The 27,874-nt window shown below is 37.3% G+C and overlaps 1 protein-coding gene across 18 annotated transcripts in view; it reads right to left on the minus strand.

Annotated features, from left to right (window-relative positions):
- Positions 1-27,874, minus strand: part of LOC108715117 (neurexin-2-beta) — a 229,696-nt gene extending 201,822 nt beyond the window's left edge. For 10 of the 18 annotated variants that reach the window (XM_041591538.1, XM_041591541.1, XM_018259945.2 and 7 more), the window contains exon 1: positions 27,763-27,870. The gene's annotated coding sequence lies outside the window, so the exon portion shown is untranslated. Of the gene's footprint in view, positions 1-27,762 lie in introns of all 18 variants that reach the window. The other 8 variants (XM_041591554.1, XM_041591547.1, XM_041591549.1 and 5 more) reach the window with 3 other exon arrangements.

Here is a 27,874-nt window from a genome sequence, read left to right on the forward strand (position 1 = left end):
ATCAAATGCAAAATTCATCCAAAAATACAGTTGGGTTACAATGTACAAGATAAGGAGAGGTTTTTTTCTCACATTGTTTGTAGTTAATCCTGGTTGGTATGACTGTTTGCATACAATTATTTTCTATTATTCATTTACCTTCTGTTCATTTGGTAAAGTATTTTTTGTTTTTTGGAACATTATTTGAGTCCGTTCCCTTCCACTCTACAGCATTTTGAGTTGCCTTTATCTGAATCATAAGAGATGATAATATTCTGGAGGCGCCCCACATAGATGTAACTGCTGCAATAATATGATTAACAGCAAGCAAATGGGCAGCTTCTAAAGCCCACTGGATGAGCAATAGCATTTAAAAATACTGTGTCATGAAATATTAGATACTTAAAGGAAAACCTGTCATTTCCTCTCAGGGGATCTCTTGTCAGATACAACACTCCTTTCATGGTGTCAAGAATTTTAGTCCCAGAATAGGTCTTTTCTGTATTACACATTTCATGCTGTAGATTGTAAAATCTTTTTTTTTTTTTACATCTTTGGGTTACAGGTTAATCGATGTTGAATTGCATGGGACAAGATTTTTCCTTGTGCACAAGAAATACAAGAATACCCGTTTCTTGTTGAAGATCTCATGGAATTAAATGGATGTGCCCCAAGTAAAATAAATATGAAACAATGAAAACATAAAGATACTGATATTTTCGGAATACTGAACATACAAGAAATGTTGCATTGTGTATAGTGAGTAATGCTATGTTTGAACAATTTTACCATAATAAAACAAAAACTGAATAACCATATAAATATGTTAAATGATCATTCATCCGCAAAGTTCCAACTCATAGCGCCAGCAGTATTTAATCAGAAATGTGTATGGCAAAGGGCTGGTTCACCTTTCTGTTAACTTGTTAAATGTTATAGAGTGGCCGCTTCTAGTCAACTTTTCAATTGGTAATCATCATTTTTAAATTGTTTGCCTTTTTCTTCTTTCCAGCTTTCAAATGGGGGTCACTGACCCCCCATCTAAAAACAAATGCTCTGGGTGGCTTCGCATTTATTGTTATTGCTATTATTACTCATCTTTCTATTCAGGCTTCTCCTCTTCATATTCCAGTGTCTTATTCAAAGCAATGCATGGTTGCTAGGGGAATTTGGACACAAGCAACCAGATTGCTGAAATTGCAAACTGGAGAGCTGCTGAATTGAAAAATAAATAACTCAAAAACTACAAATAATAAAACATAAAAACCAATTGCAAATTGTCTCTGAATATTACTCTCTAGATCAAAGTAAAAGTTAACTCAAAGGTGAACAACCCCTTTAATCAGCTTACAACACTGTTTGAAGAGTCAGGTCCAGGAGAAAAGAAACTGTGAGAAACTTAAAGGTGAACAACCCCTTTAATACATAAAGGAAAAACTTAAATATTCTTATTTTTAATTGCTTATCTTTCATCCCAGGCGTTATTTTCAGTTTTGACTTTTGAACTCTTGGCTGCTAGAGTAATTAAGTCCTAGCAACCAGACAGCGGTTGAAATTCCAAACCCAAGCGTTGAACAGCAAGTATGTAAATATTTTAAAAGACACAGAAATACAACAGAAAACCTGCAAATTACTCTAAACTTATTAAGTAAATGTAAGATGTAAGTTAAGCTTACATCTTACTCCAGTGATTAATATATTAAAGACAGGTATGAAATAAATATGGTATAAATAGTGGGTTACATTTACCAAATGTGGAAAGGACTCCCCCATTAACATATTATTAAACGTACAAGTTGATTCTCTATCCACTTCAAGATTTCTTTTGTAATCAGAATTGGACCATTTCCTATATGTGTAAATGTGGGTCTCTGCCAGTGTCTGTGACCGGTCATATTTTGGCACAATAATTCAGTCTTGAGAAACGTAACTTATATCTCAAGAACCTAATTTGGGACTGATTTTAACCTGAGAGTTTAATTGCTACATTTCTATGAGATTCAATTTTAAGAGTAGAGTTGTACACATCAGAAAGTGTAAGAAGATTTGATGCCCAACCATTTTTGTCATTTTTTCATCACGATTCTTAAATGCCCTCTGAATTATTCATATAGAATAATTCATATGCCAAGTGTGAGTCTTTTCTGCTGACATAATAGTTAATCAGAATGTAATCTATTTACTTAGTGTCAAAAAGTATCGCTAAGTAAAATATTTAGTTTAATATTTTACCTTTGTACATGCACTAGGTTCTGTATATAAAAGTACACTTTTATATGTTCTGTATCTATTAATGGCTTTGAGGAGGGCTTTTATAGCAATGTAACTCATGGGCTAATGGCATCCACTTTCCTTAGTCAAGTGTCTGGGTGTTCCTTTAGACCCCTCTCGCACATTCTCGGCCCACATTGGATTCCTGACCAGGCTATGTTGTTTCTTTCTTAGGAACACTGCAGAAATAAGAGAAAATTATATCATACTTACCGTAATTTTCCTTTCATGGACAACTCCATGTCATACGTAATGGGATAGCCCCCGCCCCAGTGCTCCCGTCAGAAGGACCCTCCCCAAAGCTTTAAAAGCCCAACCCCACCCCCAAATCCGGTGTCTCGTAATAAGCTTCTAGAAACTATCGAAAAAGGGATGGGAACTATGACATGGAGTTGTCCATGAAAGGAAAATTATGGTAAGTATGATATAATTTTCTCTTTTCACTGGACAACTCCATGTCATACGTAGCAAGCTAATATCCCCAATGGGAGGGCAATTGTTCCACATAAAGACACCTGGCCAAGTGTAATCTATTCCAGATAAAACTTAGAAGAGTGAAACCTCTACAGGTGAACAGAGAATACCTTGTAGAAAACCTGTGAACTCTATTTCTTCAGAGGAAATGGACTGTCAGAGAAAAAGAAGAAACAGGACTCTTTAGAGGTAGAACCCACACCAAAGTAATACTACGGAGCGTGAATCCAGCTTGACACTTCCACCTGAAAGGAGAGAACCAACTCCACTGAAAGAGAAGTTGAAGGAGAAGTGGATAGAAACCCAGAGTAACTTCTCCAGAGCCTCGCTCACACTACTTACCAGCGCAGTTGTGACAACCAAGAGTGCCCAAAAAGCTCAAATAGCTCAAAAGCATGGTACCTGTAAAAGATGACTTAGTAGGGGAAAGAAACATTCAATCACTCGTATTCTACATGCCCCAGATCTGTAGAACACTACAGATACATGGCATCACCTAGTGGAGCTCCCCCGTCTCCTCGATACTAAAATCTACAGGGCACATAAGGAACCTGTATTTGTCCTGGACCATAACACGTGCATTCTATCCGTGAAGAGTCCATAGAGCGACTCATGGAGACAGACTGCCGCCCCTAAGGGCATACTTTACCTGCCATGTGAGGTATCTAGGAGCATACAGTAGCCTAGGCAATCTTCCTATGCGGGTTGAAATTGTTCTTATCAATAGCTCATGATCCTTCACCAAACAAGTCTGGATATTAAACATTTGCATGCCCTATCCAGTGGTCCCCAACCAGTAGCTCGTGAGCAACATGTTGCTCTCCAACCCCTTGGATGTTGCTCTCCGTGGTCTTAAAGCAGGAGCTTATTTTTGAATTCCAGGCTTGGAGGCAAGTTTTAGTTGTATAAAAACCAGGTACACTGCCAAACAGAGTCTCAATGTTGGCTGACAATCCACATAGGGGCTACTAAATGGCCAATCACAGCCCTTATTTGGTACCCCAAGAACATTTTTCATGCTAGTGTTGCTCCCCAACTCCTTTTACTTCTGAATGTTGCTCACGGGTTCAAAAGGTTGGGGATCCCTGCCCTATGGAGTGGGCATCATAACAGTAATACATGCAGATATGCATATCCTTGCAATGATACAGTACTCTTGAGCCTTCAAGGATGTGACCTGGACATAATTGAAGTCACCGTATACCCTAGATTGGGCCTAGAACCAAATCTGTTTGGCATGCTCCCATGAGTCTACCAAATGGGAAGGAATTAACTGATTCCAGGAAGTAAAACTAACCAATACAATACTGTTTATTAATTACCTTCTTATCCTAGTGTTCCAGCTTGGAACCTAGACAGCTCACCGAGACTATTCTTAAATATCCAAGATCAGAAATAATCTACGTATGGGGATAAATATATATATGGGGATAGAATTATCCACCTATTGTTCTAGATTGGAACCCCTCTACTACCTATACTAGGATGTCTATGTCTATGGTTAGATATGCCATAACCAGGGCCTTTCCTAAAGGCTGCTACTGCAGACTTAGGCCTGAAAGCATAATTTCAATAAGACAATGTTTGTAAACATCCTGACTTGATGGTAACCTATGGAATACCAACCTCAATTAATTAGGTCAGTCTATGGCGGTCTGAAAGGCAAGTCACAAATTAGCATAGACTCTTAAAAATAAAAAATCCCACATGCCTTCGATCATCAATAAGGGTTATCAAGAGAGAAGAATAATTTATCTTGACCCTGTGAAAAATAAACTGGATGTAAACCGTTTTTTTTTTTTTTTTTTTTTTAAACCATGGGTCTGCGACCTTGGCTACAGTCACATTGATGGTGTGTACCTAATTTTACAACCCACTCTATATGACATCCATTAATATAATATGGCCAATGAATATTCCTTCAGTAAGCCAATTGGTCCCTGGATGTACTTGAGATAGGCTGGATAGGTTTGTGATATGGTATACCTCCTAGCAAAGCTCCAAAACCATGAGGCAGCAGTGAACCCAGTGCATACAAAGTTACTCATTTTGCACTGACTGCTGTGCCCACTGTCTTCTAGACTGAGGCCAGATAATCAGTTGAACACCCGTAGCCAAAGTAAAAGATCCTGATGAATATCATACCGGATATGTGAATAGACCTTGGTTTACCCTCAGAACATACGGAGCCTTTGCCACTGCCAAGGAGTAATAAGTTATCTTCGTGAGGCTCAGGCTGTGGCAGTATTAGTATCCTTGCTGAACATTCATATATAATATAACATCATATACCTACACACGAATATCGATAGATAGATAGATAGATAGATAAATATATACATGCACATAATTAGCCCAAGGCCTACCCTATCGCAAAAGCAGGATACATTATATCGCTTCTTTTTCAGATAAGCAGGCATAAGTCCAGTCATAGATCACTTATTCTAATTAGTGACTTCCCATGGCTGATTATTGCCAGCCAACAAGTGTGAATGTAATAAATATGGACCACCTGTACCTCAATGGTTGTGGTCTACAAGTCAGCTGTTATAATACAGCAATTGTATAACTATCTGCTGCTTGGCTGCTGCATAAGCGCACTTACCGTATAGACATTTGAACCAGAACTGACCACTACTCTCAAACCGGTGTATACACATGCCTAAATTGACCTTTGTCAATACTATATCTCACATAACCCTTATATAAGTCAGAATTGGCCCCAGCCAATCCATTTAGACCAGATATATGTTTACATCAATTACCTCCATGTCATACGTAATGGGACCTACCCTTAATGCATCTATAATTTATATATTGGTTGGGTCATACTTACCCTGGCACTGTCCTTTAAGCCAATATTGACTGCTGTATATAAGATAATAAAATTATCCTAAGCATAGCTGCTGCATATAAATAAGTTTATAATACTTATACCTGACTTGACTCCTGCATTTCAGCCTGTCTTAGTTAAGCCTATGATACCCAAGTTGCTAGTTTGCAAGAGTAGTTCATGCTTTTAACTTAACTCAAAAGTTGTATAAAACAAACATGACACGGGGCCACTAGAACATTTACTTATGTTACCCTGCTTACATACCAACCTGATAACTGTATAGGCACCATCTGGAAAATGCCTTAATCCTTCCCACACCAATCACTGACCATACCTTCAGTTTGGTTGTTATATTAATTGGTGTCCACACCAGAGAAATGTATAACATGTACATTTATATTTGGTTATTGTCTTAGTCGGCCCCAAAGCCACTGGAAGCATACACAATCAGTTTGGTTGTAATATTAAAAACCGTGGCAGGACCAAAGAAATGTACACCCTGTGCCTTCATATATGGTTATTACTGCCAGCCCTAGAACTACTGAAATGTTTCCCCCTACATTCAGTTTGGTTGTAAATTAATAAGTGTCCGGAACCAAGGAAATGCATAACATATACCTTTATATTTGGATATTAAGCCAGCTCCAGAAGTGCTCAGATGTTTCCACATATACATACAGTTTAGTAGTATTGAAAAGTAGCAGGACCACAGAAATATATAACCTGTGCATTCATATCTGGTTATTACAGCCAGCCCCAGAACCACTGAATTGTCTCTCCCTAAATTCAGTTTGGTTGTAATATTAAGCAATGCCCAAACCAAAAAATGTCTAACATTTATATTTGGTTATTTAAGCAGCTACAGACCACTGAAATGTTTCTACCTATATTCATATTGGTTGTAATATTAAGCAGTGCCCGGGCCATGAAATGTAGAACATGTACATTTATATTTGGTTATTAAAGCAGCTCCAGAACCATTGAAATGTTTCTACATATACATTCAATTTGGTTGTGATCTTAAGATGTGCCCGGACCAAAAAATGTGTAACCTATACATTTATATTTGGTTATTAAGCCAGCTCCAGAACCACTGAAATGTTTCCACATATACATTCAGTTTGGTTGTAATATTAAGCAGGGCCCAGACCAAAAAAAAAAAAAAAAGTATAACCTGTACATTTATATTTGGTTATTAAGCCAGCTCTGGAACCACTGAAATGTTTCCACATATACATTCAGTTTGGTTGTAATAATAAACAGTAGCAGGACCAAAGAAATGTATAACCTGTGCCTTTGTTTATGGTTATTACATTATGCAGACTGAGAGCACAAAACCAAGAGTCATGAGGCCAGTCTCTGTCAATTCCCCACTATCCCGTGTCCACACGTACACATGCATACACTGGCTGGACAGTGTTCTACTCCCCTACAGCATTGCCCTTGCTTCTAGCTAGACTCAGAGAGCAGAATAAAAGAAGTACATGTTAATATAACTAACAAAACTTTATAACAATAGAACAGAGCTCTAACAAAGTATCTTACCTGATGCTTCTGAGAATCACTCTGATCTGTTAATGGAGGGAGTGAGAGGGGAATACCTGTTCATTAACTGCACCTGACACTGACCTCCAAGTAATTATCTAATTACCTACAGCTGCTGCTCCCAGAACCTGCAGATCCACATTACCATACGATCAGTATAGAACATGCAAATTAGCATTGCATTAAAATTGCTCATAGAGCATACAGGTCAGCCACCATTTCCACAATGGCCAATCTGGTCCATCCATTCTTAGGGCTCTTACACATGAGCGTTCTGACCTGCGCTCCCATGCGTTCCGTTTTTTGGCGTTCAGCCGCAGGGGAGCGCAGGAATAGACGCAAGTCATTATTTGAAATGGGGCTGTACTCACTCAGGCGCGTGTAGGCGCCGAACGCAGGTTCAGACGCAACATGCTGCATTTTTCCTGCATTCGGCGCCTACACGCGCCTGAGTGAGTACAGCCCCATTTCAAATAATGACTTGCGTCTATTCCTGCGCTCCCCTGCGGCTGAATGCCAAAAAACGGAACACAGGGGAGCGCAGGTCAGAACGCTCATGTGTAAGAGCCCTTAAGAGTTAAGAGACTCCAGCATCAGGATGGCATTACCAGCTAAGCCTAAATGTTTAACTGCTAGTAGATCAAAGGCCCTTTTTTTTTTTTTTTTTTTATTTATTTTTTTTTTTATGTAAACTACCTCAACCTTGGGAAAGACTTGTGAGGGAGGCAGCTGGCTCTGAAACCTAAATTCCTCCAGAAAAAAGAAAAAGAAAATAATACCCCAGTATGGGGAAAAAAGAAGAAGAAGGACATAAGGTTTAGGCCGCTAACTAAACATTCTGTTAACCCCACTCTCCAAGACAAACCTGGGATTCCAACAGATTAACCTTAAGTAACTGCCACCTCCCTCTCCCATCTGTAAAAATCATAAGGGGTGTAGGGACCATATACCCTAATGCCGCTGGACGCTTTTCAGACATTCCCAGGTAGGCCCACAGATGGGGGGACATAGCACTTGCCATCGGACAGATTATAATCAGGCCGTGAAGGCACATGGATCAAGGACAAACCAGTGAAAGAAGCCACAGTAACACTGTGCCTACCTGATCCAGATGATGAAACACTGAAGACTTCTTACCTGAGGTAATGTGCTTAGGGGAAAAAGATCACAAGGACCAAAACCCCAGTCCCTAGGACGCTTTACAGAAAGCCCTAATGCTTCCCCAAGGTTAAAAAGAAAACTGCTTCTAACAGGAGCAAAAATAAACTGAAGCAGAAGAAAAAAAGACACCGGATTTGGGGGTGGGGTTGGGCTTTTAAAGCTTTGGGGAGGGTCCTTCTGACGGGAGCACTGGGGCGGGGGCTATCCCATTACGTATGACATGGAGTTGTCCAGTGAAACATCTCTTCTTCTGATCTTGCATAGCTAAATGATTGAGGCAGGTCTTTATTAAACAACTGCAACCTCTTACTTGCCGGTTTCCCACTGCAAACCATTCTTAGTGCTGTTACCTGTATCACCTGCTTTTAAGCACCCAACCCCCCTAAAGTAATTCTGTGGGATCCCTGTCAATTGATGTATAAAGTACTAAATGTCTTATCCTGTTCTTCAAAGCCCTGCATTCCTCTTCTGTTTCAATATACAGTATTTGCCCTCATCTACCCATACACTTTGGAAAATCTATTGTCCATACATTTCACCTCAAGAGTCATGAATAAAACCATTTTCCCTGATTTCCCCAAGCCTGTTGAATTACAGAAGCGCCCACTCTAAATCAATTTTCAATACTCCTAATTTCTAGAAGAAGTATTTCAGTTGTCTTCAATTGTCCAAGAAATCATCAAAGCCACTCTTATAGTCATTAACAGAATCAGCATCACAACATCACCCGGCAGTGCATTCCCCAACCTCACTGTCCTCACTGTGATGAACCCCCTACTCTGTTCCTTTAAATGAAACTTCTTTTCCTCTAGTCTGAAGGGGAGGCCTCTGGTACGTGATTCTCTTTATGGGTAAAAAGGTTCAGCATCCTGCATGGAACTTATAGTACAATTTACAATTTAGTATCATCAGCAAAAATAGAAACAATACTTCATTGTTCTCCATGATGTTATTGAAATAGAATACAGAGAAGGATTACAGAGCAAATAAATGGAATTCAGATTCTCAGTTATGAAAAAAGGCTTGGGTTGTTTACATTGGAGAAGAAGTTATAAAGGGGACGGGGCCTATCCTCACAATATGTAAATATATAGGGGGATCCTAGCAACACATTTCCTGGTTTGCTCACTTGATCAAACTTTGAACCTAATGGATATATCATTTTAAGCTCATCATAACTATGCAGTCCCAGATATTGGCTAAACAAAGTTTACATTCTCTGATGTTTTGCTATACATATGCAATATATATATATATTTTTTTTTTTTTTTTTTTGAAACGTAAATGACTATGTTTTAATAATTTGGGGGCAGATTTATCAAAACTTAGGTAAGAGCTCACCACGGAAAAACTCAACCACTTTCTATCCAAACCTATGGGATTTTTAGAATCAGTGGGTGACAAATAACTGAAAATGCTTCATCATCATTTTTTTTATGACTCAAATAATGCCAACAAAGAAGAAAAGAAAAAGAGTATGTTATATACCTTGTCAGTTTAAAGTGTAGCATGTTGACTAGTTTCATTGTTGGCAAAGAAATATAATATCCTCCCACTTAAAGTGTTCTATATCAGTTAATACCTAAAATGTCTTTACATGTGGCTCTTCACAGTCCTCATAATTGTCAGCACTTCTTTATTCTAGTTAACATTCCGTATGTTTCACAATTTAGCATCAACCCCCTCTCACACCTCTTGAAATGCTGCTGCTTGTGCTGAGCAAAAAAACTAATTTCATCTCAGTTATAGACACATTTCCACTTTTCTGTTATTGCATATATGGAGACTAAAGTACATTATAAGAGTGAATTTTAATGTTCCTGACAGGAAGGATTTAGTAAAAAAACTATTTGCAATGTATTTGTAGAGAACGTTTTGATCTGCTTAAGCAAAATGAGATGCTCGTCAGTCCAGTGTAGGACTGAGACACCAGGGGCCCACCCAAAACCTTAGACAAGGGACTCAACAAAAAACAGACAAGGGATCTACTCTCGGTACTACTATTATTCCTCTCCTCACTCAACCTTTATTCTCCTAGTCTCTTTTCTTTATATACTATAATCTATTTTTCATTCATATTGACTCTTTGTTATCATAGAAATAGGGAATGGCCATGAAATAGGCCAAAAGTTTAGAAGCAGGAGGGGCCACTGACACCTGGGCCCACCGGGAGTTTTCCTGGTATCCCAGTGGGCCAGTCCAACACTCTATAGTTGTGTGTGTTTTGTGGCAAAAGGAAAAACATTTTTATTGTTGAAATAAATGGATAGACTTTAAATAAACTATAAAATATTTTATTTTAAAGTCCAACATTAAATATATGATGATGAGGACAGATTTAAAGACAAAAATTGTATTGTAAGAGGGTTAAGTGTACTTAATATTTCCCTTACATTCCCTCTTTTAGCATCTGTCTTCCTTCATTCTCATATCATGCAGAAGTCGAGATCAGATTTTGATTGAGAAGTAGATCTAATATATCTTTTGCGGAGGTTCCATTTCCTAGCTGATATATTAGAGCTAACTCATAACTGATTCCAGCACAAACAAAATCAAACAAAAGAACTAACTCCGGCGCACTTCCTGCTCGTAGAGAAACAGGATTTTGGTCAGAGCCAGTTATTTTGAATGAGTTAGTTATGATACATCTTGTAGGCAAAATATGCAACCTCCCTGTATATCAAAGTCTCACTCTGACTCCTGTATTAAGTCTCACTCTGACTCCTGTATTAAGAAAGAGAGAATGGATAGCAAATTCATAAACAGTACAGATTTTTTTAATTGATTATTTTTAAAAAGTTTCTTATTTCAATGAGATGATGCTTACATTAAATATTACTTTTCCTGATAGTTGCCCTTGCACTGATGTTTGTCTATGTTGTTATTATTCTCTGATTATTTTCATTTTCATTGCTTATGATATACATCAGTTGATTAGTAACAATAACCACAGAATTTTAAAATCGCACTGAAATGTAAGTTAAAGTAGGGTACTCTTCACTCTGTGAAGGATAGGTAGGAGCTAATTGTTTATAGTATAATCTCAAGCTTCAAGCTGGAGTCTCAGACACTTGTGATGGGACCTGGTTGTCCATGGCTAATAATGCCACAAAAGGTACAATAGCTATCTATAGACATGGCAGAATCTGCACATCAATAAACACCTTTATGCAACGGAAAGCCTTTAAATATACAGTAGAAATAAGTATTCATTCAGTAGTCAATAGTTTCATAAAATACATAAAGAACTTTATTCAATGGGGGAGAGGGGTACGTTTATCTACCTGTGTATTTGGGGTCAGGAAAGCCTGGCACATTTTTAGTTCTTCTTAGTTCTGTATTTGTTCATGCATATCCTTTATATCTATGATGCTGAGAATACCCAAGTTGGTTTGCAGGATTTTTGCCCCAGGTACTGCAGCTTTACCTATTGCGGAGATGCAGGGAATTTGCATTCACTGGCGCACCATGAAGGTGGCTAAACATGAAGGGCACATTTGGTTGATTACAGAAGTATATATGTATAACTTTATTTATAAAGCATTACATGGATATGCACCGCTGTACAATCTTACAGTGAAGAAAAGTACACAAGGAGAATATACATTATAATAAATTAAATAAATAGGTAAAAAATTGTGCCATGTGGTAAGACATAGTTGGGCTTTAAATCATTGTTCTTCTCCTTTGAATGGAGAAAGAATAAAATTCTGTGTATGCAGATTCACCCAGGAGCCCCATGACTTGGGTAGATTCTGTTCTCAAGCTAGCTTGGTCATTAGTCCTTGACATTCAGGAAGAACCATCTGACTGGCTATATGGGCAGTTCTTTGTTTTTCTGTGCTGTGAAGCAATGTCTCTATGTTCCAATGGTAACACCCTTTTATGCCATTAAGTTCTTATGTCACACATTCCCAAGTTAAAAACACTAAAATATATAAAACTCTATGATTTCTTTGGTCAGGTTCTGACTCTGTGCGAGTTCAGAATCAATGGAGTTAAATAAACTTTATCTTTTCACCTCAAGTGGTTTCTGGTTCTTGAAGTTCCACAACAGCACACATTACATATAATATGATAGTAAAATGATGAGGCAGCAGCATGTCTCCTAAATGTACAGCAAAGAACATACTTACGGAAAGCAGCTTTACTGGAGCTTATGGCACTGAATATCTAGCAAGGATATACATTATGGGAGATCAGCTGTCAACCTCTGTGCTGCAGAGGGGACAGGGTCACCTACTTTGCATTTGTAAACTGATAGTAGGTATGACCCCTGCACACAAACCCTCTACTTGAAAAAATGAATAATTGGATCAGTGGGGAAGGCAAAATTATATTATTCATGAAAAGCAAAGACTAAAATGCATTAGACTTGGAGGACTGCAACAAACAATAAATATGAGGGAAAATACAAAATGTACTAATGTTAATTTAGATTTTCCTGAATATATAGTCTAGTATTTTCAAGCACGAAGCTGAGAAACAAACTGGTTGTAGTTTATCAAATTCATATATTTTCTCTCCTCTACTAATGGATATTAAGTCATCTAATATTATCAAGACACTGTCTTAAATTACAGTGCACCGAAGAGTTGTTTTTTATTCAATAAAAAACTGACATTAGTTAAATGTAGGGTTTGTTCAAGAAGATAAAACATTTTTGGGAGGTTATTTGTATGCAAAGTGATTTGACATTTATTATAGGTATGCAACATATGCTGTAGAATTGCAAATACTTCAGGACTGAAAACACGACTAGTGGGCTTGTTTTTCACAATTCAAGTTTGTGTAATTTATAATCGTCGTTTTGAGTCAGAAAAATTTGAAAAACTCCCATTTCTTGCTTTTCAGAGCATAATTAAAGTTTTAGCACAAAAAATTAGATTAGTTGAAAACATTTGAATTCAAATGTGGATAAATCACATCGATTGATTAGAAAAAGTGTTTAGTTAAACTATGAATTCTGAGGTGTGTCTATTTTAATTTGGCAAATGAGTCACTGTGGCATTTTAGTAAAGCAAGGTTATCACATAAGGTGGAAATAATGCTATAAATTTGCTCAGACTTTTACCTTTTACCTTAACATCTGCCTAATCAGGCACAAAGCTGTATACTACATGGAATTAAATACCCCATATATTATAGCATATTATATTATTAGTGTATATATATACTCCATATATTGCCCTAACCATGTATAGTTAGACATTTGTATCCTCCACCTTTGAGTTACAATATGTAAAGCTGTAACACATTTAAAACTCCAGACAGTTCATATGGAGAAAAAAAAATGTACATGACAATTATGCTGGTCAAAAAGTCAATAACTCAATAAACGTAGTCAATATAATGTCAGCGATGACCAAAAAAATTAACCAAGTTGAGCCACTTAGCCAGGCATATATGAATATCAAGTACTTTACTGACTCGTAATTAATGTACACGTTCTTAAGAGTTTTAGGCTTCAATTGCAAGTCATAGGCATGCCACACTATATTATACTCATGCTGAATGATGATTAAGAGTGGAACTATGATAACTCTTTTACTCTTCTGGCATGTACAAATATTGTGTATATTCCTTAGCATCACACACTGAATGCCATTAGAACTGTGTGTGTCGTGCATTACATGTGTGGGAGTATTGATAGATTAAAGATATGTACATCATTTTTGTTCTGTATAAATAAAATTGAATAGAATGTGTCACCTTTATTTACCTATTATGTCAACACATCATTTTTAATAAAAGCAGTTTATGAAGTCTATGGGCATATGACTCTTTAAAAGACTATGATTTTGTGTGTATTTCACAGTATTAGGCTGGTGAATATTAAACTCCAGGGAAAGTGTGTGTTGTTGTAGCAAGCATGGCTGTAATTGTATATTGGCTAAGGAAAAGCTGGATAATAGGTCCCTGGAGTGAATGGAGAGGAGCAGGATGGGCCTTCCATTCCTTGCTCCATTAAGTGTTTTCAGCTGCCCAGTTAGAAGTAACCAGGTAATTAGGCTGCAGGTGAGCTGTAGTTAAAAGGAGGCATGGGACTACACCTAAGTGTTCCCCCTGGAGACCTCCTTGAGCTGGAGAAGGGCGAGGGGCCGTGGACACCTCCATGTGCAGGTGTGTTAGTGTTTGTAGCTGGGAAGGGGATTATGATTCCCCGCTGAGCTGAAGTGTTGGAGATAGCTCCAAGTTACTGGAGAGAGGAAGAGAAAACCCCTCCTAAGAGACTAAGTGTCAAGTGTGAGTCTAACGGAGGATTCTGGGACTTATGTAGAGGCATGACTGTAAGTGCTGAAAATTTGTGTTAATATGTAAACCAATGTGGGTGTTGAATTGGGACTGTTAATGCTATGTAAAGCTAGTATAGGATCTGAAGATGGCACCCATTTGCTCTGCTGCGCCACTCTGCATGGAGAGGTCTGTGTGACATTCAGCGACACTTTTTAAAATAGTGTCATGGAGGGGGTGATGGGGCTAGTGCAAAGTTCTCCTTTAAGATCAGATTTTGTTAAAGAAAATACAGATTTCTATTCTTTAAATAAATCATTCTACTTGATTCAAACACTTGACTCTCATTTCTCTTTCAAATTAATTGGCAGTCCCAGAGGTTCACATACTTTTGCTATAAACAAATATGTAACTTTGGATGATTTTGCTTAATAAATAAATGAACAAGCATTATGGTTTTGACTTATTTGTATAACTGGGTTCTCGTTATCTAGTTTCTGAATTTGCAAATTTAGGTCATATTTACGCAAAAATATTAAAAATCCAAAAGGGTTTCAGGCACCACTGTAAATATTAATAGAAGAACTAATTAGAACTTTGTTAAGTCTGTGCCATCATTTTTTAATGTGACTTTATTGTTTGATATAAATACAATGGGTCAATTTTTTTTTTATCTCTAGCACCATATCTTATATGCCACATTATAAATAGTTTTGGGCAAAAATCTTTTCCCAGTAGCTTAATATCTTTATGATCTTGGCTGGCCTTTTCCTGTGCTCAGGGGCCTTGCAAATTCTAAGCAGAACTTTTAACCAAAATAAGAAACATTTCATGTCTGATCCATTACCAATCGGGATTACAAGTTAGCTGAAACTGGACAAACCTCTTTAAACAGCTAATATATTCAGAAGTAATAGCAAACCACTCCTTGCTATACAGATGATTACTAATTAGTTCAGATGAATACTGAATGCTGCATTGCTTTCTAGCAGAAAGTGTACAAAAGAAATAATTACTAATCAGTCCTGCAGCAAAGGGATTTCATAGTTGTTTGGTTTTTGGACACCTCTACAATGCGCATGCTGTATACAGTAGCTGATTAGTATACAGGTGCATACCGTCAAAGCTAACAGTCTGCTGCGTGCATATTACCTGATTATTAATCAGATAATCCATCATAAATATTTTAAATTAAGATTACTAGACCTAATTTTTAATGGTGACTACAAAATGAATCTTATTAGAGGCCAGGATGAAAATAACAGATTCTATCAGCAACTTTTTTCCTATGCATTGACTTTTCTTTAAGGAAATGATTCAGCAGCAATTCAACAGAAGCCATACAGCACCAGTAGGTTAAATACCACCACCTTAGTGCAGCTACTAGTGAAAACTTGCAATATGGGTAAAAAGAGAAGAAGAAAGGAGAAAAGCCAAATGAATGCATAAAGACATACAAATTCAGAGTGCTGTATAATTAAGTTGAAGTTGCAAGAAACAACAAATACCAGTCAACATAGTGTAAGTAAAGTAAAAAGCCATGTGAAGGCAACACCACGCCATCAGTTCCTTGAACCATTAATTATAAGCAGCATATCATTATTACAATGGTGTGCATCAATGAATAGGAGGGTAAGAAATTGTATTTTTTCATTTCAAAAAGTACTCTCTTAATGCATAATAACCTTCACTTGTAAATTTAGTATTCTTCCTAAAATTCTACATTTAGTTTTCTACATGTTATCCTTTGTCTCTGCTGCTGCTCTTCTTCACGTTACTCCTACACTCTCTTTCTCTCCATATCGTTGTCTCCTCCAGCACACCACTCACCCCATTCTGTCTTCCACTCTGAACTTCACATCTCAGCAGCTTCTCTCCCCCTTTCGCTTTCTCAATGTCATTCTCTCTCTCTCTCTCCTTTTTTCGACTCCCTTTTTCCCAATTGCTCTCATTCAAAATCAAATTATGGTCAGCCATTTGTAGGGAAATCTTGGCTAGTCTTTGATTCTTCAGTGTCTGCAGAGCCGGCATCACTTCTTCACACTTATTAAGTAATAGTATATGTTCCCTCTGATGTGGAAAAATTACTGAATCATAATTAAATCAGAGTCAAAACATGCCAGTTATGAAAACAGAATGTATTCATTCCCATATCTCCTTATGAGACATACATAATCTTATTATGTTAGGAGTTTTTTGTGCGTTTGATAAAATTTCACGTTTTCAAGTGGAGGGTTAAAATAGTGATGAATTAACAAATACAGAAGCAAAAATAAAACTGTTTACATTTTCATAGAATGATTAGATTTTAGCATGAGCTATTCTTGGCTCCCTAGGCAAAGGGTCCATCAAGGTCATAAGGAGCCAACATGGAAGATCAACCAGGCTTCCTTCCTCTGCAGTAAAGATGATAGGTATTTGTGCACCAAAATAGACAAGCAATTATTTACCTCTAATAACGTGCATTTAGTTTTCGAAAAAAACAATGTAATAAATAACCAAATGAATAGACAAAAGTGCAAATAATTAAACTACAAATGTTTTAGACAATCATTACATTAAAAAGGGAACATCACTACTAGTGATGGTCAAATTTATTCCAGGTATGGATTTGCAGGATTTTCCGCATTTTGCCACCTGCAAATCGTCATGCATTAAAATAATTTTGACACCTATTGACTTTAATGAATTTGGACAAAAAAAATTCACATGTGTAAAAATTGTCGCTCATGTAAAATTTTCGCACGTCAAAATAATTTTAATGTCCATTGACTTCAATACATTTAGCAAATTTTTGGGTAAAGTAAACAGGACAGATCACTAATAACTACATTAGTCTTTTCATCTGGGAATCCTGTGGCTGGAGCCTTGCTTTAAGAATATTGATTGATGGATAAATTCTGTGTAAACAAGTTTGTCCCTATACTGCAGACAGGCTGCTTGGACATTCTAGATGAGCCTACACTAGAACGACCATCTAAATAAAACCTCAAGTCATCTATGAACAACAGTGGTGGTGTAACTGAAAGTTGATGACACCAAGAGCTGGTTGTGGATGTACTGTATCTTATCTTCAAGTTCTGTAATTTTCCTGTGATAATTTTTAGTTCCCAGTCTACAATTTTTGCTTTCCATCCAGTGTGCATGCTTGCAACTGTCCGATGCTTAGCTTTATTATCTCAGCGTCATTCTTGTTTGTGCCTCTGGTCAGCAAACTCCAGCCTCAGCCTATTCCGTTAACACTCTTGTCTGCCCTTATGGATACTCTGGAATCTTGGTGGCAACTGAATGTATAGGTTAATCATTTTAAGTGTGTCTATGAAGATTCTCTTTTATCCAGGTTATGATATACAGTATCTGGTAGGCAGTCTTTCCAGTCTTTCAGTGTACATGACTGGAAGTCTATCTCTCTACATCTCACAGAAATGGACCCTCCTTTGAGGACAACAATGAGCACATTTTGGATAGAGAAGATTTGAAAGAGGTGTAAAACAGGTAATTTATGCCAAAGTGATAAAACCATCCGTGAACAGAAGAAGGGTCACTGCTTGTCATCAATGAACAATGCCACTTTGACATTGTTACCTCGGCAGCTTCACAACAATTCAGACTTTCAGTCATGTACATTGAAAGATTCACATCTGCTTCAATGACAATCATGGTACTACTGTGACTGGATCTCACTTTCACACATTTGTGAGTTTCGCTCAACACCTTACTGAAATTCAATGGAACCATTGTGATTGGATATTGGTGACTCACTACCCTCAAGGGTTTAAATGCCAAGGAATTCCCACTCGCTGCTTTTGAATTCATTTTACTTGATACTGTAAATAAATGTAAAGCTTTTTGGATGTCAAATTTCAGGAAATCACTTCTAAAAATCCCATTGGAATGAGAGAGTTTTTCTGTGGTGAGCTCTATTTTTACACTTTGGTTAACCTGCCCCTTACAGTTTCACTGAATACAACCAACAACAATACAACATTACAACACAACAATAGGTGATGCTGCAGAGCTAAATTTGAATACATTGCAGTAAAAAACAGGACTGCTACTTACAAAGCTAATTCATTAATGGTGTATGGTGCAGATGTTTCCCTTTAAATGTTTTAACAAAATGTATGTGTTATAAAAAGTGTGATACTTTCATGTTCTGAAACTGTTTGTTGTCCCCTGTAATGCATACAAATTGACAATTTTATAGTCAGGTTATTTCTAGCCATTCATCAATCTTCACTTTTCCCAACAGACTGTACAGGAGTGGAACTGAACTTACATGTTGTACTTTACTTTAATTCAACGTTCACTGTCACAAGAAGAATAAGAAACTGATTTTAAATATCAGGATGCTGAGCTGAAGCATGATCTAAATTATGTAAATAATGTTTATTCAAAAGTTCTTAAAGGAGCACTATACCCTAAAAATGAATGGCTAAAAATGTAATGCAAAAATGCAGCAATGATCCAGGACTTCAAACTTGTCACAGGGGGTCACCATCTTGGAAAGTGTCTGTGACACTCACATGCTCAGTGGGCTCTGATTGGCTGTTGAGAAGCTAAGCTTAGGGCTCGTCACTAATTATCCAGCAGCAGAAAATGAGCTTCCCTGGCTGTAATATAAGCTGATGCTACAGGTTTGCTGATTATTACATTCTGATGCTAATTGCACTGGTTTCTCTGCTGCCATGTAGTAATTATGTGTATTAATTACTAATCAGCCTTATATTGTGACATTTCTATTCTATGTGTACTGTATATTGTGAGTGGCTCCCTAAGCTCAGTAAGTGACAGCAGCACAGAGCATGTGAATCAGTGAATCAGCAGAAAAGACGATGGGGAGCTACTGGGGCATCTTTGGAGACACAGATCTTTACTGCTAAAGGGCTGTGGTTGCCTTGAGCTGGTACAGAAGCACAAAACATAATGTACAATATTTCTACCTACTTCTTTAGTTACGTTTTAGTTCGCCCTTTAAGTTGTCTCATTTTCTTGCTATCAACATTATGTACAACTGCAGTGTCCTGACAGCATTGACTTTTTTGCAACTTTTTTGCAACTGATATCAATATGAGAACACATCCGCTGGCCTCCATCAGAAAGCTGGACTGAGTTTAAACCATGCATTTTGCACAGTGCTCCATGCAATTTTAAAAACACTGTATCGTTACTTCACACATGGCAACATCACAACCATGGCTGGGATATTTTTTATTAACTTATCTTGTATGAGCAAAAACTTCAATTGCAGGGCATTTTTTCCACTAATATAGTTTCCTGGCCTCAGCAGGTCTCCTGGATTTTCTTTGATGATTCCTCAAAAGAATGTGTGTCTACAGGGAGTATGTCTGGCAAGCTGATTCAACACTGATAAAGAGAGGCTGAACTTAATATCTATAGGGAACAATAAACAATTCAAGTTCAGCAGTTCATTATAGGAGTATGAAGCTTACTCATTCTTTCCAATAACTAGGATCCAGAATAGGTTCTGACAATCATTAGAGATTGCCTCCCAAGAATTCACTGATGATTTAACTAAAACCTTTTATATGTAATGTTTTCAGGTATTATTTGTCATAACTATATTCGTTTCCTTTGTATTCCATTGAATTTGTTACTTTCACTGTGTACATGTTGCTTTTATATAGTAAAAATTTTATATAATCGAGGGGTATAATAAACATGTAAGTGTTTCCACATTGTAATTCAGTGTTTTTCAGTCTGCTTTTGAGGTGCAATTCTAATCGTGTAACAAGATTGCTGTTCCAGTCATACTTCTAGTTCCAGGTCTATGAAGCATAACAGATAAGCATTTATGTCAATGTATTTTATTGGCTTTCAGGCTAACTCCTTCCATCCACTAATCTGAGCACCCCTATGGGTACGGACCTACAATTTAGAAGACTGTGAACCAGGAAACTGCTTTTCTTCAGATGGCATTAAGATGCATGGACCTGTCAACATCACCTTATCACTTTCTATTGAACCTTTCCATAGTAGATAACATTCCTTCATTTTAATCATCTTGCTACCTTCAACTCCTAGCGGGCCCTCATACTGCATATTGACTGGTCCTTTGATATGCAGTACATCATTTTTTATTTCCCAGATTTCACCATAGCTAGGAGTGCAGTGTGCCATGTGTAAAATAGGTGGATTGTGCATTGCCTTCCCAGAGGTAAATTGCAGTTTATGCCCTCTTCAGGTTACATGGGACATGACTTTTTTTTTTACCTTTTTTTATTTTTGATCCCTTGTACTTTTATGTAGCCTCTCAGATTGGCCCATGCACATCAGAGTAACTTTTACAATGCTGCACATGCACACTTCAGCACAAGGGATCCCTGGGGAAGAAGTATAAGATGTGACACTTTGAAGCAGATACACTGGCCAGTAGCATTTCCATAGATGCACCTGTCTTAAATATACACTGCAGTTTTTATTTCAAGTTCTGTAAAGGCATATCATTTAAATAGAGACAACCAAAAGGAGAGTAACTAAACTGTTGAAGGTGTGACATTCACATAGCTAGGTCCATAGGCCACAGCACAGATTAAGCACAAAATCAAAGTCTGACATCACCTTTCACATTTTAATTGCAGCTTGGCTGATTTATGTTAGGAACAAAATCCACTTCTCAGCATACTTGCTTCACATAGGATTATCAATCCCAGTTCAACACCTACACTGGTGTACACATTAATACAAATTTCCAGCACTAACAGTCATGCATGTACACAAGCCCAGAATCCTCTGTTAGACTCTCACAGTCTCCTGAAAGGGCTCTCTCTTCCCAGTCACTTGAATGGATATATATATATATATATATATATCTATATATATATATATATATATATATATATATATATATATATATATATATCTATATATCTATATAGATATATATAGATATATATATATATATATAAATATATACTTGTCCGAGAAGTCACCCAAGCCATACTTAAAAACATCATCCACCATGGTTTTCCACAACCTCGCAACAACTGTAAAGAACCATTTTCCATTTAAATGAAATTCTAAAGGGTGGCCTTTGATTGTTTGATCTCTTATGTGAAAAATATCCCCTGCTATTTCTATATAATATCCTCTATTAATAAAGTGTAATCATTGCCTCTGAAGTGCCTTTTCTCCAGAAAAAACAATCCCAACCTTGACAGTAGGGATGTAGCGAACCGCCGAGTATGTGTTCGCGAACGCCGTTCGCGAACACCGGCAAAAAATGCGAACAGTTCGCGAACTGTTCGCGAACTTCGAACATCCGAAAATCGTTCGATTCGAACGATCGTAGGATTTTTAATCGTTCGATCGAACGATTTTCGTTCGAATCGAACGAAAATCGTTCGATTTTAGCGATCGAATGGTCGAATGGTCGAACGATTTTGACGCGAACGCCTATTGGCGAACGTCGCGCGACGTTCGCGAACTTGCGGCGGACGCGAACAGCCGATGTTCGCGCGAACAAGTTCGCCGCAGAACAGTTCGCTACATCCCTACTTGACAGTTTTTCCATTATTGTTTCATTGTTCCATTCCTTTCACCAATTTAGTGGCACATGTCTGCACTCTTTACAGCTCATTAATAGCCTTTGTAAGGAGTGGGGAGCAAAGCGTAATTGCATACTCAAAGGTGCAGCCTTACCAAGGATCTATAAGGAATGAAAATTATGTTTTTATCTCTCATATGAATGCCTGTTTTTTTCAAGATAGCACTTTATTTGATTAAGCTACTGAATGTCACTGCTTAGAGTTACACAGTTTGTTATCCACAAAAATCCCCAAAATCATCTTAATTAAAGAGACTACAACACAATACCATTTTGTGAATAACTCATATTTATCTCATTTGTACCAAAGTGCATAACCTTGTATTTTTGAACATTAGATCTAATTTGCCAAGTTGCTGCCCAGTTCTCCAATTCAGTCAAATCTCTCTTTAAAGTGGCAACATTCTGCATGAAACTCATAGCTCTGCACAATTTTGTATAATCAACAAAATATAGATCACATCTGCCAATTGCAAGAACTTAATTTCTTGTTCATGGTGCATGAAACAGCTGTAGTGTAGGATTCATTACATGCAAGTCAGTTGCATTTGTATTCTGGCTGCCTGTACTTTGCACATTATCCTACTCAGCACAGTGACACATATATATTATACAGTATAATATAGATGAGCTTCTTAGACAACATCTTTTTAATTGTATATGGAGCAGTACAAATTCAGCTTTGCACTTTGTAAAATATGCAATACTCGCATTATGTATGGACTTTTGATGTGTAAGATCCTTTGTTTAAAAAAATTATGCAGTTTAGCAATCATTTCCATTTTTCATGTTTTATGTGGCTGCTGTTAGATTCTTGGGGACCTTTTACAAGCAGGAAATTAGTGGTCGAAATGCATAAAAAGTGGTGCAATTCCCCATAATTCCATGTAAACATGGTGAATGAATGTAGTGTAAAGAAAATATGATGTTTTCTGGAATGAAGTGAATACTGCAAAGTTAGGCTTTGCAAATGTTAAGGCCCAGAAATAAAACATTGGTCAAACAGAAGCCTGCAGGGATTCAATTACAAATCAACAGAGACCAGGCTAGGTTTATGTCTTTCTGTAAACAGTGGCCAACAGATTTTTGGCTCCTTGGCTATTTACAAAACAAAAGACCTAGGCTTCGTCACATCCAACATGGAGGCATTTAGTATACAGCATTGTACTTCACCCAAACCTGTTTTATGATATTTTTCTCCCACTATGAGTTGGGGAGTTTGCACTAGGAATATGGGTAAATGGGAGGGATCATCAGTGTGTTCTGAAAGGTCCCTAATGTACAGGGGGAGTTAGTCTGTGGTGAAGTTTGATGTGTGTGTGTTGTTTAGGATTGTTTGAAATTTTCATTAGTAAAGTAGTACGTGTTATAAGCCATTGTGTGTGTGTTTATTTCCTTGACATTTAATGCAATGTCTAAACTTAATATTGCTCTTAGCACTACAGCTAAAAATTGCTTCATCTGCAACTTGTGCATAAAGCACAAATAAAGACACAAACCCAATAAGCAAAACCTACAATTTCCAGCAAGTCCAGACTGATGGTAAGTCCAGGGTTCACTTACATCAGTTTGGGCACTTGCAAGTAATTCATTAGTGAAGACTGAAAATAGCTGTTACAAAATGCTGATATCATAACAAAATGCCTTACCTGCTTAACAGGCTTAATACAATTTATCACAACAATCTATCACCCTTTCCACTAGCTGAAGCTCAATAGGTTTACTGCCCTTACACTAGGGATACGCCGAAACCCGAATCCTTCATGAAAGATTTGGCTGAATCTAGAAATGTATCTGGACCTAATTTTCTATGCAAATTAGGACTAGAAAGGTTTAAATAAACAATGGACTGCGTGTGGTTAAAAATGTATTTCCTAACTTCCTTGTGTCATGAAAAGTCATGTGATTTTAAGGATTTGGATTCTGGTTGGTAAGGTACTTTGATTGGCCAATCCGGCTGAAAAATGCCAAAGGTCCCCAGGGTGTTCCCTGGGTATGGGGCGATCAGCAGCCCAGGTATCCCTAACCTTTTTTTACCTGTGAGTCACTTGCAAGTGTAAATAAAAGTTGGAGAGCAAAACAAGCATGCAAAGTTTCTGATGGTGCCCATTATGGGCTGTGGTTTACTTTTGGTAGCACCTATGTGGACTGGCAGCCTACAAGAGGCTTTGTTAAGCAGTACTTCAAGTTGGTATGCAACCAAAACTTGCCCAACACAAAGAGTTCAAAAATAAGCAACTGTTTTGAGGCCACTAGGATCCATATCCAAGGGGTTGGTGAGCAACATCTGCTCATAGCCACTGGTTGGGGATTTTTGTAATGTCCAATAAAAAGGGCAACAAGTTAGGAGGCTTAACTGTGGAATTCTTATTGAATCAGATGGAAGTGAGTGTATGATTGGCCCGATCAGAGATGATTTTAATGCAGCAAGCCAGTTTGCATATGAATACAAAATTTTGGCAAACAATCCCTTAAAAGAGAAGGAATTTTTTGCAGATGTATGCACAAAATCTCTTAATGTCCTAAATACTGTATTTGGGTTTGGGTGAGTGCAGATGATTTCTTGTCTTTGTCTGTATAAATACATAAAAGTGTCCTCCTAATAAAAAATGGTGTTTGACAATTCCATATAATACAATCAAGCAACACTTAATTTATTTCTGTTAAGGGTAGATACGACACAAATGTAATGCTTCATACACACATGAAGAGAAAATGTATACACATTTTTCTATTATGCATAAAACTCGTATTTGAAACTTTTACCAATTTCTGTCTAATATAAACAAATGCATGTTCTTTTCTTTGCCAAGTAAAAAGCAAGCAGTGGCAGATGGTTTAAAGTCAGCCTGAATCTCTACGTCCATTACCAATAATATTCCCCTTAAGAGCATTTCAGGGTTATGTGAATGTTGGAATTATTAGGAATGGTTTACTTCAACCTGAGATAAACCATATATCTACAGTATGTACAGTCACACTGTAAACTGTAAAAAAAAAACCAGAACCCAAGGGGAAGGGGAGACTATAAGCTGCAGCATGTCAGCACTAAACCAGCAACACACACTAGTAAAGAAGCAAGGTGTTATGTGTCTGCCTAGTTGTCCGCTCGCTTTCTTGTGAGGGGATTGGTGTAGGTGTGTTTGTCTGAATCCTTCTGAATGTGTCTGATTGTGTGCCTGTCTTTTTGGGTATTTGGCCATGTTTCTATCTGCATCTATGCTCTTGTTTCACTTGCATACTGGTACACTATGAAATGGTGTAGTATACCTGACTTGATTGTCTTTGTCGATACATACGTGAGTTAGAGTGTCTATATCATTACCAGGTAAATGAACGTATAATAAACCTTTGATTATTGTGTAGAAGATTGCTAACTGCTGACATTCTTTCACAGCAGATTGTATAATTAGTGGAGAACGCTAAGCATTACATATTGATATACAGCGAGAGGAGATAGTAGACTATCATTTATTTATGTATACATGGGGTGCACATAAAAGGCATGTGTGCATAGGTATGAGTATAGTATAAATTCTGCTTATCACTGCTGCCTCGTATGTAACTCTCTCTCTCTTCCTCCTTGTGCTACACTTATGCTGTATTTCTACTTCCAGTCCGTGTCTCTATTTTTTTTTTTCCTGCTAGTCTCCTTCTACGTCTATACTGTCTGTGTGTCTGTCTCCCCCTCCTTCCCCGTCTCTCTCTCTCTCTGCTTTTCCGTATGTTTGTTCCTCTGTTGGTCTCTTGCAATGCTGCCTCCCCCTATAAACTGCACCAAAGGCTGTCAAACATCACAGCTGCAACATTTGCATGCCCTGGTGTCACTGCAAATTTATTAAATAAATCCGTGTAAAGTATCTTAGCAAGAAACATGTCATGGATTCTTGCAGAACCATTGCTACTTTATACTATGATGATACACGATTCTATTTTTATCATGAATCATTTTTAGGAATGAACACAAATAATGCTCTTTCCTCCAGCTTTTCTCTCAAACACAGTTTCTTCTCAAACACAATGTCAGTTTCACATCATCCATTTTTTCCTTGTTTTAGCGACAACATATAAACATTTTGTTAGACAAAGCCAAGCTCTGATTTCCCATGTAATATCCCCATTAAAAATGATTTTTTTTTTGGTATGATTAAGCTTTATCTTTCTTCATTGTCCTTACACACAATGCACTAAATAAATAAATCAAATAGACCTAAGCTGTCCCTTTGTTGAAAAATTCCAAGAGTCATATAAAATCTATTGTAGAAACTGTGCTTCATTGGAATGTTCTTTTAAAGCTTTCTAAGAACTATGGACCAACAATATATGTACCACTACCAGATGAATGTACACCAATAAGTAAAACCCAACACAGGACTCTTCATTTACATGTCATTTTAGTTGTATATTTATTTTTCTTAAATGCAACTGTTGCAGTAATCATTTTTTCTCTGTGTCTTCAGAAAAATCAAAATATTTTTTTTTTTTTTTTTTTTAAATTCCTCTTGCTACATGAGTGAGGTTGTTCGGTGAATAGCAATCCACTAGCCATGTGACCCCTTTGGAATTCCCAGGGATAAAATAATAATAATCACTTCTACCTGTTCTTCAACTAACAGCTAAACCACTGACTACCATTGAGATAAAAGGCATTCAAGATCACTCATAGTATAAGCTACAATAAAATGCAATATACTGTAATTATGAATTTGTAGAGGAAGAATGTGTAAATCCACGTGCATCTTTTGCAATGCTGTATGGAATGTATTATTAATTATCATAGTAGCCTTTTATTCAGTGAATTGTTGCTTAAAGAGCTCTTCATTAATTAAGTATATGAAGGCAGTGCTAGAATGTTTATAATATGTTTATTATAATGAACTCCTGGATTAATGTATCCAGCCACATTATAACACACAACACAACACAACACACACACACACACACACACATAGGGATTCACTAGAAATCTAGTCAAATACTATGCAAGAATATTCCTCTTACCTGGCCTGCTGTAAACGCACTTTCTTATACCCATTCAAACTAATGATTCCCCTAAATGTCCCTCTTTAAAGCAGAGGAAAAGATGACATATCAGTTCATATCCAGAGCCTGTATAAACTGAACTAACCTGATTTAACACAAGTTACTCAGAAATGATACAACTGCATTGTCTGCCCTTTGCCTTATCTAAGGGGATCTCACCCATTGCAATGGCAGTAATACAATGAGCAATGCAAGCATGCATACCTGCATCAATATTATTTTTCACATAAACTTGCATTTCCATAAAAAACATAAAGAAAATAAAAGCCATGAAAACCCCTATTGCATGAAATGGATACAATAATTTGCATGACTGCAGCATTTGTTGATGGATCTGCCCTTTTCTTCCTCCCTCTGGTATCCTTTCCTGACACTGACAGAGTATTTTGCATATTTTTTATCTTGCGATAGGGAATGTGTTAATTTTAGTACAAATCTGCCGAGCTATGCTCAAAAGCTTTTCACAAAATGGGGGGGGGGGGGTAATTTACCCTTAGCTGCCTTTAGATTAACCCATGCAAGGTAAGACTGCAGAAAATTATGAATTCCTATTCATTTGCAATGGGAAAAAAAGACCAAATGTAATTCTAATTTACAGTTTATTCAATATAGTATTTTGGGTTTTCCATACATTACTCCCTCTGTACAATACCTGATCCGTAGCAGATGTGCAGTCAGAAATGGATCCTTCAGAAGCGGCACACACAGGCCCATATATTGCTCACAAAAGATGATGCTGCTGCCTCTTCTATTACAGCAATGGA

The sequence above is a fragment of the Xenopus laevis genome, chromosome 4S, assembly GCF_017654675.1.
Source record: "Xenopus laevis strain J_2021 chromosome 4S, Xenopus_laevis_v10.1, whole genome shotgun sequence".
NCBI classification, from domain to species: Eukaryota; Metazoa; Chordata; class Amphibia; order Anura; family Pipidae; genus Xenopus; species Xenopus laevis.